Here is a 13,802-nt window from a genome sequence, read left to right as displayed (position 1 = left end):
AAAAACTAAGCCAAGCTGGGTAGTCATATGCAGCTCAGTGGAGGCACTTGGCAAGTAGATTTTTTGCTTGGTGGTTCAGATTGTTCAGATTTTATTCACGGCCCTGGCTCCTTATTCACAGAAGCAATTCCTCTGAAGTCAGAAACATTACGAGTGCGAGTATTTCCTTATTTTGTGAAGAGGTACATTCTCAGTTCATTCTACTGTAAGAATAAAATGTTTGCTTATTTATCTGAATATGTGGGAGGGCTGGCATTGTTACTGCTGTGTATTTATTTTATCCACTTGAAATCCTCTGTAAATTATATGTGTGAGTCTGGTTATTTGTCAGTTGTAATCCAGGCAGGTCATGAGCTGCTTTTGTCTTATGGTCACGCACAATCAATAATAGAGCGAGCAACTCCTGACAACTATTAACTGAAATTTGGCATCTTTCTGTTGGCAAATTGCTTGTGAACAGATGGCAAAATTTTAAGATTTAGTCAAACATCAAAGTTTTTCCTATTCTGCCACCTGAAACAATCAGATCTGAAGCCAGTTGAGTAAGTATAAATTAACTGCCAATGTGTGGTGGAATAATTTATGCTCTTCAGTCTTCTAGATGATTTGAAAGCATAAGTAATCCCAACTTTTCAGCAAAGGAAGATTTTATGAGAGTTAGAGTTCTCTAGTGGTTAACTTTATGGCTGTATGTTGGTTAGTTCAATCTGTATTTCATGAACTTTGATTCCCATGCTTTTCGGTTATTGTCTGATCTAACTCCCACTGAATTAAAAATCCATTATCTCTAATGAAAAATGCATTTATTCAAGTTCTTTAGTGTGTATACCATTTCTGTGATGACACACATTGAGCCTCTGAGGTGCACTTCAGAGGTTGAGTGTGACGGTAGCAAGAGAAGGGTAAAGCACCCTGTGCATTAGAAGTCCTGTCCTGACTTGAGATTTTTTAAATTAAAAAATATTTCTTGAAGTGAAATATATATTCAAGTAATTAAGAACCACTTTATGAAAAGGATTAAAATAACAATGATCTTAATGTAAAACTAAATATTTAATTTTATCCTATTTCTTCTGTAACTCATTGCATATTAACCCTATTCTTTTTCAGTTAGGGTTTAGGGCATAATTTCAGACATTGATTTCTTCATACACAGTCAAAATGGTACTTGGGGATACAAATGATGCGGATGGAGATCCTCCGCTATGTGATATTTTAATGAGAATCTTGATTGAGAAGAGAAAGAGTTCAGGTTGAGAAGTAAACAAAGCGCTGGCAGCGGCGGCGTGTTGCATGAAAGCCACTGCAAGGTGTCATGGATAAATTGACAGCAGGTCCTGGGTTCTGCCTGAGCTCTTTCACTCAAGGCCCAAGACAACAATCAGCAAAATTCCTCAGTGAGATAATTTAATTGCTAAGTATCTTTTGTGTGTTGTGGTGGGTGTTTTGTTTCTCTTTTTTCCTGTTTGGTTTTTTTTTTTTAATTAGTGAAGAGAGCAGAAAACTACTGAGGAAAAAAGTACTGTTGTGTAATCAAGGGAGAAATAGTTTAAAACACAAACTGCTTTTTGTACACTGTGTACATTTTTGCATTCACATGGAATTTTATCAAAGATCATTGACTCCATTGCTGATTTGTCATCGAGTATGGAGCCATCTATAAGATAATTGCAAACCACCTGTAGTCATTGAGGCAAAAATAATAATACATATGACAGGTGGATTTAGATAAGACTAAACTTGAAACTAGAGGCTGTATTGGTAAACTAAAACACTGTTTCAGTGCTAAAGGGAAAACCAACACAGAATGTGAAGCGAGAATTCCATAAAGCAATTAATGATGTGTATTTCCATTCTCTTTTGTTCTTCTGTGGACTTTGAAGAATCTGCATCTTTTAAAATTCTAAGGTACATCTCTGCCTGCATGATAAACTTGTGATTTTCTAATCCAATTTATATGGTAAGAGGGTAATTTCTTTATCCTCTTCATTACAATTCTTGTCCATGATTTGGTAGTTCCCTGTGGAGGACAGGTTCTTTTATAGGGTGCTTAAATCTGATTCTAATCTAATGTAAAATCTAAAAGAACTAGGAAGCTTATAAAAATAATTCTTGAACTAGCATTACTAGCAATAACCATACGGATTATGTTAAAGCAAATTGTAAACAAACTGTTTTCTGCAACAGAATAATGTAATAAAGATAGCACTAATGATCTTGATAAATTACAATTTATCAAGGCTGGATCACTGTGTTTCAGGTGATCTGTACTGTGCATGGGAAGGTTGTGAGTGAGTGGATTAGCTGACTGGATGCTCTGCAACACTCAAACAGTCTTGGAATCTGATTTTTCCAAGGAAGATTGTGAAATAAGGACAGGGGAGTGGGAAGCTGAGGAAATGGAGACATGACATGGCCTGTAGATAATCCAAGGGTGGGGGATCTGGGTTTAGGGAGAGAAAGAGGCATAAGGAGGAGTAAGACAGGATAAACATGGGGCCCATGTTGAAAAGGTGAAGTGTTTGGCGAGGAGGGGGGGTGGTGCAGAATGGCTGTGAAAGTGGTCTTGCAGAATTGAAGCTGTGTGTTCTGGGGAGCTTGTGAGATGGGTTTATTTTTCATTTTTGGAACTAACTATTTTAAGGACAACTTGGAGCCATGTGTCCAAGTCTTGCTTAGAATGCTACTGTCTTTCACAGGTCATGAGAACAATCATAAGCCAGTGTGCTTCCAGACTGGTATTTAGAGCCTCTGGTGACCACACAATAGTGCTTCTCTGTCTAGCAGTGTTCATTTTCCTTATGAGTGCATACACATTTTCAGCTCTAACTTTCCTCTTCCCCTGTCTCTCTTCAATTATGCCACTTGTAGATTGTACAGGATTTATCTGCTGGTCCTATGCTGTAGGATGAAGGCACCTTCGGTGCTGCTGCTGCTAATGCAGGACCATCTGAGAAAATCTCTGCCATGAAAATATATGTGTCTGCCCTTGGGCGTGGGGGAAGAAAATGATAGGGGATAAAGTGATAAAATTAATCTATTTTTCTATGAACTCTAGAGGTGATACATGTGGTCATAGCAAACCACATATACCTGATTATATCTTGTGTGTAGGGAGTTTTATAAAGTTCCAATTATGTGTGTTTTAAATATAATTACATAAATGAAACTGCAGAGCAAAAAATAAAGAAAATAACACTATTCAAATCTCAACACCAATTCAGAGTCCATGTTGAAAACTGCAATCATTTCCTGAAACTCCCCATCTAGCTCTTAAATACTATAAGGGCTTTCAAAGAGGGCACTAATCTTACTGCTGTGATTGAAACACATGGTGGAAGAAAGAGCCATTCTAGCATTTAATATTTTAGACAAGATCATGCTTTCAAGTATTTAGAAGCTCTTCTGAAAGAGTGGTGGGGTAGGAAGGCAACTGGAGTCTAACAATGTTGTAGATCTTTCTGCACGTATAGCTAACATTTTTCCTGCCCTGCTGTAACTCCTTATGCCTTTCTATTCTTCAGCTGCACATCCGGTTACACACATAGCTATTTATCTCTTACTATAGTCAGCCCATTTTAAGTAAGCTTGCTAGTCTGTAACCTAAACATGTTCAGCACATACTTCTCTGTTGTCTTTCTATTACTGGGCCTATGCTGTAGGTGAATGAAACAATGGAAAGAGAGCTTAAATACAAAGCTATTCAAATTGCAAAAAGACATTTGTAATTGCAGGGAAAGACCTTTAACAGTGCAGCAGGGACTAAACTTTTGCTGGAAAAGATGTGGCTCTGTCTTAGGCACTGCTTTGAAATACTAGAAAAGGTCATGACTTCTTGTAGTAAAGTCAAGAAAAAACAGGTGACTTTCTGTCTGTAAGTGACTTACTACGTATATGAAGTCTTTGATTTGAGAAGCTCAGAGCACCTGACAGATAATAAAATCTCATGACCCTGCTGTGATACAGCTGTATGGCATTCTCCCCATCTAAAAGATGGATGTTCCCTAGCGTAACAAACCCAAGTACTTGATGCAGTGGGCTTCTGAGCACAGCAGTATTGAGAAACTTGCAAAATGGGAAATTCTTCAGAGGTTTTGACATTTTCCAAGAAGTCTCTTGATTTTTCTTTTTATCTATTTTTTCATCTTGCACTCCCTTTGCCCTCCCCCAGTATGTTCTAGATGTAGTCTGTTTGCCAGTGGTCCTTGGTTAGCAGGGAAAGGGGTCAGGGAAGAATCATGTAATATTTAAAATATGCTGTCACTTCAGTTTGTTTCAGCACGATAGCAGGGTGCCAAGCAGCACTAAAATGCCCCTGAAATGGCACTCGAAGCATCTTTAGTATTTGCTGAAGGAAATGTAATGACCCTCCGAAGGATATAATAGATTAGGACTTAATAGAATTTTTTTGCCTTTTCCTAGCATTTGATGATCTTAAAGATTCTATTATTGGGGATTCCTTATGGGTCTTAATCATTTTGTATTTTAATTAGGTCACGTTGCTCAGCCTTCCTTATTTTGTCTGTTTATGTCAATGCAGACTCTGCTGTTATTTCAGTCTGAATACCTGAGGAAGAATTAAATGCTTAACAGCAGTCCAGAATGAGTACTCTGCTCCATTTAATCCCATCACACAGCCATCATAATTGAACAAACGAGTGTATGTACTGTTTCTATCAAATTACTAAAGCTGTAGTTTCACTAATGCTGTCGGGTACTGAAGGTGGCACTTCTGCTATTTGCTGCTGGGCTCACTTTGCCCTATCCTTTGTGCCAGCAGAGACATTTACTTAAGGAGCCAGGTTAAAACTAAATATGCATTTTTGTTGGACATATTTTAATTTGGTTTCCTGATCTAATTAGTGTCTCGCAAATGCGTCTTCAGATACAAGGGTCTGAGGCAAGACTGAACAGTTTGGGGGTAACTGGAAAAAGGCTGTGATCGAAGTTAAAAGCTGCTTCTAACTTCAGTGTTGGCTTAAGCAGTGTAAGGTGCTTCCAAAATCATTGTCTTGAAACCAGAGGACCTGAAATGGGCCAAGTCTGTCCTGTAGCTACAGTGATACTTGCATACAGGAGCAGAGTGAAAAAGATTTAAGTGAAAAAAAGGGAGAAGAAAAAAAGAAGCCAAGGGTCTCTATGCATAGAGCTATAAAGAGCTCTAAAAGGATACCTTGATGACTGATGCCAGAGAATGATCAGTTCCTCCTTCCTCAAAGCTTTTTTGCTGTGGTAAGAAAACGTAAGTTTCTTGAACTACCAAATCATTGCTTACATATATTGACTTGAAATCTAATCTGCATATTCTTTGTAAAACACCACCTCTGAATATTCTTAGTGCATACAGTAGAAAACTAGACATTGAATTATTCCGAAGCATTTAAATTCCCGTTTGCATCAATATATTTTTAGTTCTCTTGTTGTATAAACTACTTTATAAATTAATTGCCTTATTAAAGTATGCAGATTTATATAAATATATGTTTATTGTCTTGTTGTACCTAGTTTTGCTCATAAAGAACACTAAGCACACTGATTTAGAAATGCTGCAGATAACTTATCAAGCGTGAATGCAGCTGTGTTTTTGTGGGACCTGGTTGGATTATAGCAGTACAATAGTTCATTTAAATACATTACTACAGCAATATCAAACTCATGCGGTGTTTGGGAGTTTTTCTTGCAGCTCGTGTCTCTCTTTTCCTGTATGTGCTAAATGTAACCTCTGGCTGTTTAGGATGAACTGAAGAAGAGTCTGGTAATGGATAAGCATATGTTCCTTAAATGATGATTACAGACAATAGTTTGGCAATCAATTTTCTGCACCAATGCAATTGTTTTGAAGCCAGATGGCTATCAAAAATCCTAGCAAATCATACCACTTTCTAGAAAATGATCATGCTGCATATTTAAAAACAGAAAAATGTTGTAGAAAATATCTATGTTTATTTAGTTTGAGACGTTATATATTTCCATATGGAGAGTTTAACATGGCACTGTTGAGACAGATGTAGGTACAGCACCCCATCCACCTTGGCATGGTAATTTACGCAGACTGTTGTGTTGCACTGTTTGGCGTTCTCTGTTCGTTTACAGCATGGGATCTAGTATCACATGCTGCATGAAGGCTGGTTTTGTAATGCCAAAAGAAGCTTTATGTTGATTTTGGGGCACCCAGGTTCTCATTCTTCTATTCTCCTGTGATTCTAGGTACAATCACATTTGTATAAATAACTATGTATAACAAAGATGGTACAAAAGTTAGTACAAGGTACTTTATTAGCTTTTGGAACAACTGAATGTCAGATTAATATGTACTAAGGTATTATTGCCTTGCAGCAAACCAGAGAAAACTTGATATAGCCAATTGCTATAGTTACTGCATGGCGCATTGTTTAGTTAATAAAATGTGTTGGTATATCACGTACATTTCATAAATGCTAAAGCAGTATCAAATCCCCTCTTAGTAAAGGATGTATCCTAAGGATGTTGCAGAGTGATGAGGCTTAATTCACCAATATTTTGGTCTTTGAGAACTCTGTACGACACATTCTATGAGTGTCAAGTGAAACAGGATTACAATGCTGAAATGAAGCCAGGTTCAAAAGTAAAAATTATTGCGGTAGTGTCTAGATGCGCCTGTGAAATTTAAGAGCTGTTTGCCTTTTTGTTCAGGGACCAGAAGTTTTTCATTCTTGTGAAGTAGCTGTTTCTTACTGTGAAGAATTCCCTTCTGAAGTAGCTAATTAAGTAATATTGCACAGTATGAATCACAGTGTATCTCCTATAATTACTTCTTTTAAATACTAGATACATGTATTTTCCATTTAGGATGTCTTGGGTTTGATCTTGCTGGCCAGTATGAGATCTGTAAAATCAGTGTGATGTGAAGTGATGCCCCATGTGAAATTTAAATTTCTGAGAACTCTTGCTTAGTGACTCATTTGTTCTTACATATAAATATGGTCAAATACCATGATGCTAGGAACAAAGCGATGACATAGGCATTGAGTGCCTTAATTCAAGGGCATAGCTTGATGTTTTTAATAAAAGAGGTGTTTTTAAGCCCCTGCCATACTAAATATAACTATGGTTACTATTGGCTCTTGCAAAATTCATAATTGTTAAAGCTGTCACCAAATAATGTTCAGGTTTGACTGCAGTAGGAAAAATATTTATATTTATTGTTTACACAGTAGACATTGTTTATACAGATCCCAAAGCAACAGTCACCTCCTCTCTCTCTTAGGTCACTACTCATCTAAACATTATGTGAAAATAGTGGGTTTTTTTCTAGAGTTTTAAGTATTTGAAAGAACTGCTGTGTATTTTCTCCCTTACATTCTCCTCTAAGTAATTAATAATAAAAATTCACATTTTCATTACAACAAAGTGAAGATTTCATCTTCAATGGAAACTTTGAGGGGGTCACCTCCCCTGTTTTAATTCAAAGAAATGAGGACTGCAAGTTCATGGTATTGCATAGGCTCCAAGCCCTTAAAAATCTTTCGATGCGTATGAAAGAAATCTGATGTATTATCCTGGGGAGAATAAAAGTGCTCAGCTCTAATCTGAGAGAGGGTGCAGTAAGGAAGCTCTGGGTAGCATTGTGTTTGCTGCAGGATGTTGGATGTTTTAACGTCATCCAGGTGTGTGCCTGAGTGCATGCAGAGGGACATAAAGTAGCTGCTGGGGGGGTGACTTGGTACTTCCAGCTTTACTGTGGGTTTTCTGGCTAATATAAATGAAGTGATAAACCATGTTGAGCAAGTGATTTATAGCAGGCTGGAGTCCAGCAAGGTGATTATATCTAGCACTTGAGGGAAGCAGAGGGTATGGAAATAAATGTGTCAGAAATATAATTAAATGTTTTGTTCTGCTGCTGATAGATGTATAATTACAAACACCACCAACATCACTTACCTACAGGGAGGGAACAATGAACAAGGGCTACATTTGTGAACTTCTTGCTCTATAGGAATTCCCCAGCTTTTCTCTTACCTCACAATCCTGTTGTGTTTTAATTGAAAGGGAATAATACAAGGTTTTCTCTACCCCAAATACAAAGTAGATTCATCCAAACCTGTATGTTTTTTTTTTCATAAAACAGTAAAAAACAAATGAAAACATCACCACCCCGAAAACAAGCTGGCAGCTGTGGTGAAGATGTAACTTAATGTCTGTTATTTGCTTTGGGATTATTTGCCATGGCTTTAACCTGAGCAGTGAATTTGATACTAAATTTAAAAAGCTATCCTTGCTGAATGCAAGTAAGAATGGACACTGCCTTTTCGAATACTGAATTAGATGACTAGCTGAACAGTGACTTGAAAGTAACATGTACCTGGAAGTCCACTCCTTCAGCTCACAAATACTTGAATGATCTTATTCCAAGGTCTTTGCTATGCATAAAAAATTTTTTTGGTTATTTAGTGGTTTGGGCCACAGTTGATACTCTAAGTGAAGACAAGATTTAGGCTTTTGGGAACATCTTTCTGTCTTTCTCTGTCCATCATCTATGCTTACAGTTCAGCAGTCAGACAATTTTCCTATTTGCAGAATTGTTCAGTGCTTTAATATAGAATAGGAAGGTTTGTGTTTTTCTAGCGTGGGAATTTTTTCTGAGACTTGTTTGCCACCTTGTTCTGTTTTGAAAGAGAGGATGGGTGGGATAAATAAGGTGTTTTAGCTAGCAGTACATTGGTCTTGGTATTTACGGTTCGTCTGCTGGCTTACCTCTTAAGACACATCATTATTTTACTTCTTAAAGAGTGATTCAAAATGGGTGCATAGACACCCTAAACTCTTCTCTTTCATCATCATCTCTTTGCAAGGATCTAATTGTTCTCTTCAGATGGTTTTATTTTTTCTAGTAATCATTTGTGGCAACACTTAGTGCTTTCAAAAGACACTTTTAAGGTATCAGTTTTGCCACAACACCTTTTGATTTGCTTTGCCCCTGTACTTACTGAATCCTTCAGCGACCAAGAAATGCTGGCTTCAGTATTAATTGTGTTATTGAGTATTACCTGTATACTTACTGGTATCTCAAGCATAACTTCAGTATATCATACAGTTGGATGGACTTACTGTACTAATAAAAAATCCGTTGAAGTTATGGCATGCTTCAGATCCCTTAGTCACAAGAGACATTGCATTCAGAATATGAAAATTAATATCCAGTCCTCATACCTTATTTATAACCTATGTTGTTCAGGTATTAATACTTAATCATTAGGTTTTTTCTAATGTAAACATCATTAGAATTGATTTGGTAGGACACGACATTTCCGTTACCTTTCCTATAATAAAAATATTTCTACAATTTGTAAAATACCCTACAGGTTAAATGGGTAAATGTGCCACTCAGCTGATCTGCTTGATGAGCAGGAATGTAGAATCTGAAATGTTTGGTTTTCTTTACTGACATGTCAAAACTAGCTGGATTAAGTCACTAATTTTTAGAATTCATTAAGATACAGCTGTGACAGGAATTATGTAGCTGCTGAATTAAGGCAACACCATTAGCTGCTGCTTAAAGGCTGAGAACTTAAACCCTTCTTCAGAAAAATAAGTGAAAAAACACGTGTCCCACAACAGGTTTGTGTGTTTAAAGGAGGTTACATAAATCATCTTCTATAGTGATTCCCCCCATTTACTCTAGGTGCCTTTTATGCTTTAGTGGTGGTTGTATTTGTTCCTATAATGAAAGAGTGATTGTAGTTCAGTAATATGAAATTACTTGGTAGGCTCTACTTCCCAGGGAAATTATATGACCCACTCTTTAAAATAAACAAACAAAACTGAGTAAATGTTTACCCTGAAACAAATTGAGGAATGCTAGCTTTGATCCTCTAGGTTTTTTTGCTGGGAAATCAAGGTTGCATCCCATGAGGCTCAAACCTTAACACTAAAAAGGTTAGTTATGAGCATCAAATCTGTGGTGGAAATTGAGGACATGAACTGTTCAGAAAGGGAATATATACAGAATCACAAGGAGAAAAAGGAGATAAGTACATAAAGCAAAGAAGATTGAAGGTCAGACTGATCATGCTTTTAGAATATGTGAAGAAAAAAGATATTAGTGGCAGAGATTTGAACTTTTCTGGAACATAAGATTTAAAAGCCATAATTGAAACATCAGTTCTTTCCTCTACACTGAGAGCATGGAAATCTTTCTCATAGATATGCATAATGTCATCAAGAAAGGAGAGATTTAGCCAGCAACAGCTGTAACTTTAAAGGAACCTTTTAACTTACTTTTTAAAGACACATTGAGGTTAGCTTAGACTGCAGGGATTTTTAATCAAAAAGAAGAGACTCAGGCAGATGTTGATCCTAGCAAACTGCCCAGCCTGGACTCTCTCCCTTTCCATAATGGGATCAGCTGCTGCTGCTGTACCTTAATACAGTTCACAACATGCTCCCATGTGTGTCACAGCTGACATGAGATGGAGGCCTTTAGAATGTTTTTGTTGTTCTTGCTTGAGGAATCAATTTTTGGTTTTAAGCAATGTGTTCAAGATCTTTTGGTCAAAATGAATACTTGCTATATTTGGAGAGGTCTAGCAATTTTACATCCTGTTTAGCTTAAGCTGCCTTGGTTATTAATAGTAATACAGTCAACTTGAAGTCCTTTTTCAGGTAATGGTAGTATGAAACACATTTTTTCAAGCTGAAAAATAAGGCCTTTAGGGGTGTTCCAGAGATGACATTTCAGTGTTGGACTGGGACAGTGTGAACAGAATAATTCCCATTGAATTTAATGCATTTAGTCTAAATGAACTCGCAAGGTGGTGTCCACTGTCATTTCTTCTAAAAAAACAAAACAACAAACCATTGTCACCACAAGGGTATGATGGATTGGAAGTTTCTCCATAAGTATCAGCAGCTGTTTATTACAAACATAGCCATCTGTGGTAGAATCTGCCTTGCATATGTGTACAAGCCTACAGTGGTTGGCTGTTAAATGGTCAGAAATCATCCACAGTAAGTCTACAGATGTTCCTTTTAACAGAGAACAATGGTGACTATTGAAGGCACCAGGAAGTGGTAAATGTTCTCTAGAGCTGGCATTTTTTCATGTGGTCACTGAAAATAAAAATCAAATTTCAAGAAACTTTTCTCTTAGTAGGCTTATTCTCACACTGAGAAAAGCTATTCCATACAAATTGCTTCATGTCTGAACAAACTCTACCTCGCCCCTTTGTAAATGAATGAAAGGAAAATGGGGAGATTTGATTACATGTGAGAGCTCATCTGAAGTGAGATTTTTAATGCTGCTAAATAATAACTTGGTTAGACATTAAGATTATTAACAAATTATGAGTGTTTTGTCATTGTCACGACCAACTAAAAAGCTATTTTGTTATTGAATTATTGCTGTTATTCTTGACTAGCCTGTCTCCTTCTCAACTGACCATCTTACGCTAGCTCCTCCTTCTGCTACCTGAGCATCCTACTCCATATGTTTTTCAGCTCTGGTAAATCTGATATTTGGACTCTGGTTATATGTTGCAGTGATTCTTAGTCTGAAGAGTTGTTTTGGGGACATACTACATACATTTCTGTTTATTGGCTGTTGAAAGGAAAGAAGAATGCATATTTTTTCCTCTACAAATTCTCCTATAGTATTTTTCATTATGATGATATCTGTGATGGGGACTAGTAAACTAAGAGTACTAAGATACAGTATTTATAACACGTAATTATACTTTTGCTACAGCATAGAATTGCATAGAAAGTTATCTAACAAAGTCATCCATTGAGTTCTTGTCTTCTGAAGTCCTGAACCAAAAAGCTGCATATGAGTTGAATGCCAATAGGCCATTTGAAAATAAAGCTTCATTGGGAAGGAACAGCTAATTGTACTATAACAGAAATAAATTTATATGCATTGTCTTTGTTGAATTTATTTACACCTTAAAGGATAAATCATCTTTCTTGTAATTTGAAAACCTTTGAATTAACTGAAGGAGAGAAAATAAATGCACAAAAGGCAACTTCTTGATAGTCTTGTCAATACACGTGTTTGGAACTGACAACATGAGAAATTACGGTATCAACCTAAAAAATGAAAATCCTCAGGGCTCTGAAAACATAAGATAAAGATGATAGCATCTGTATGCCAGAGTTGTGATATATGAACCCTCCTAACCATTAGAGAATAATCAGTGACTGCCGCATGTATGGCACTTTGTGTGTGTGTATAAAAACATATATAAATAAAAATGTTTTTGAGCAGCAGGGGAAAAAAGAATTGGTATCTCTTTATTAACATTGGTTTCTTAGCAAATGAGCACACAGGTGGAAACATCACACAAAAACACCTCACAGATTTAAGATAAATCCCTAGTAGTCAAGTTTAACTTGCATAATACTGTAAAGCACAAAGTAATAACTTAATGAGCTTTTTTACAAACATGTTCATCTTGTACTTTAGAATGGTATGCAAATTGTGGCAAGGAACTTTAGTTTGATGGAATTAAGAAACAAACTGGAATATACAAGGAGAAGAAAATCTGCTATTAAAGACATGAATAAATGTAACTGCTTACAGTGCCTGGTTGAACTTCAAATATGCTGGCTTGGGGGGTTTTAAGTGAGGACACAACACTAATCTTACTCTGCTGTTTGTTTTTAAGAAACAGACTGTTGGGTTTATGTGCTATAGTATAGGTATACTGTGTGGGTTTATATGGGAATGTTCTGTTTCACCAAGTGTCTACATCTTCATACAGATTCTGCAAAGTTTGTAGGTTCCTGGGGTTTGCTACCTAGGAAAGTTTCTTGAAATAAGTTTTGGCTGACTCAAGGTGGAGGAAAAAAAGGTTGTTATCAAGTGTGGGTGATGCAGCTTCAACTCAGACTGTGTTTCTATCTGATCTCTATTCATTTTTGTTTTCTGCCTTTAGGACTTGACCTTCTGCTCATCTGCTTTGCACGACAGTTTCAGAAAACTGAAGAGATCCTGCTTTGTGTCCACCCAATACAGCGTTGAGGATACAACGCTGATTCATGACATTTCAACTCGCTGCAGGTAACTGCTTCTTTCAACAATTTTGGAATTGGGATTCACGAGACTCTGCGGTCAAATCAGGATTGCTACTGTACCCTTTTGGTGGGAATTGGAGAGTGTTCTGTGAAGGGTAATGATTAGGTCATGATGTCTTTTGCTCTTTGGCCTCTTCTAAAGAAAGGCCAGGCCTGGGGTTTGACTGTTTTAAGGGATGGGACCACAGATATCCCATGAAAATCTGACAGAAGAAAGCAACATCAGGTTTGAGATACTTTTGTCTGTAACCCAGTCACTGTGAACACTGAGTAGTCCTAGCTTGACATGCTTTTTATATTTTCTTCCTAGACTCAGCAAGCTCCTTCTTGAATCTCCATCCATGATACTTTATAAACGAATATAAGCAATGCGATGGCTTTGGCTCTAGTTTCAAGTGTCAAATGAATGAACCTGAATGAAGGTCTTGCCTGAGTCATCTCCCTTGTATTTGATATTAGTGGAGAAGATGAGGGCAGTGCTTCTGTGGCCTTTTCCACGTCTATGAACGTGTCCGGTATGTAAGGGAAGGGACGGGGCAGTGCAATGCCCTGGGTATCAGCTGGTAAGGTTGCAGTGATACAGAATATGTCAGTGCCAGTGATAAGGTCCTGGGTTAATTTTTCATTTGTTAACAAGAGTGGCAGCAGAGTATGTGATGAGATTCATTAATTTTAGCTTGTTGTTTCTCACGCATTTGTAGCTACACAGTATGTTTGCGTGCAGCGTCTGGGGTCTTAGTGCCGGTTTTTCT

The 13,802-nt window shown here is 37.1% G+C and overlaps 1 long non-coding RNA gene across 1 annotated transcript in view; it reads left to right on the top strand.

The window, feature by feature from the left end:
- The window catches only part of LOC129214698 (uncharacterized), a 177,843-nt gene that overhangs the window by 52,409 nt on the left and 111,632 nt on the right, over positions 1-13,802 (top strand). Inside the window, exon 2 of the long non-coding RNA XR_008579782.1 lies at positions 12,912-13,036. This is a non-coding gene — a long non-coding RNA (uncharacterized LOC129214698). The remainder of the gene's footprint in view (positions 1-12,911; positions 13,037-13,802) is intronic.

The sequence above is a fragment of the Grus americana genome, chromosome 18 (assembly GCF_028858705.1).
Source record: "Grus americana isolate bGruAme1 chromosome 18, bGruAme1.mat, whole genome shotgun sequence".
Taxonomy (NCBI): Eukaryota; Metazoa; Chordata; class Aves; order Gruiformes; family Gruidae; genus Grus; species Grus americana.
The sequence above is the reverse complement of the archived record's forward strand: the minus strand, read 5'-3'. Positions and strand labels throughout refer to the sequence as shown.